This window comes from Symphalangus syndactylus, chromosome 23 (genome assembly GCF_028878055.3).
Source record: "Symphalangus syndactylus isolate Jambi chromosome 23, NHGRI_mSymSyn1-v2.1_pri, whole genome shotgun sequence".
Lineage (NCBI taxonomy): Eukaryota > Metazoa > Chordata > Mammalia > Primates > Hylobatidae > Symphalangus > Symphalangus syndactylus.
The window spans coordinates 14,214,244-14,215,398 of record NC_072445.2 but is presented as its reverse complement, the minus strand read 5'-3'; positions in this window follow the sequence as shown (position 1 = coordinate 14,215,398).

Here is a 1,155-nt window from a genome sequence, read left to right as displayed (position 1 = left end):
CCAGTTGAGACTCTGAGGCTGGGAAGGTAGTCAGGACATTCCTCACCTTCAGGACCTTATCTCCCAGGAGAGAGACAGCATCTGCTCAGGCCTGACCCCCAGCAGATCTGCAGCCAGATCCCAGCCCCTGGCCTCTGTTAGCTCCGCAGTGGGTGCCTTGGAAAAAGGAGCAGAGTTTGCATTTTTATGACCTTATCTCACATGCATCCAGCTATGTGTGTGGATGAGTCCAAGGGCTACAGACTTTCTGTGGTTCCTTTACTTAGATGTAGGATTCCATGCAACTGAAATCCACGGACAAGCAGGATTTCTCAGTAACAGCATTAGCTAACATGTAGAGAGTGCCTACCTGTGCCAGGTGCTATTCCAGCCCCTTACCAGGATTCATTTACTCCCTAAGGGATGGCCCATATCACCCTATGAGTCAGATATGAACATAAGCCCAATTTACAGAGGATAAAATGAAGGCTGGAGAGGCTAAGGAACTTGTCCCAGGTCCCACAGCTTGTGTCAGTTGAGGCCTCTGGGGAGTAGATGCTAAGATTTATTGAGGTTTATTGGAAGTATTCCTGTGAAAAAATATAAAAGGGGGAGAAAGTAGAAATGGAGAGGGAAAACCTTCAGACTAGAATGCAGACCTGAAACCTGGGAAAGGAAAAGGAGCTGGGAGAGCCTCAGACCTCCGAGCAGCTCAGTCTCAGCCAGCCTGGTGGGACGCTCTGGAGCAGAAACAGCCCGTTAGAGGGCCTGGCGTTGGGCAGGCATGGCCAGGCCCTAGTACTCCCACTGGTCTCTGTCATTGGCTGGGACTGATAGGGAAGAATTGGCCTTGGCTTCAGAGCCAAGGTGAACCCTGAAGGTGCTGGCGTTGGAGGCTGTCGGCTAACTGCCCTCTTAGAGCTGAACAGCAAATTCCTTCTTGAAAGGGAATCCGAGAAGCCTGCCTTCGTGGCCACCGCATAGCTAGCTAATGAACCAAGATCCAAACTCCAGCAGTCTGGGACCAGATGCTGGTGTACTTAACCCCTCTGCTTCACCCCTTGGCGGATAGTGTGGGGCCCTATCAGGAACACTGAGCCAATGCTAGCACAGGGTGTCCTGGATCTGCCACTACCAACAACTGTGCATCTTTGGTTGAGTCACCCCATTCATTGA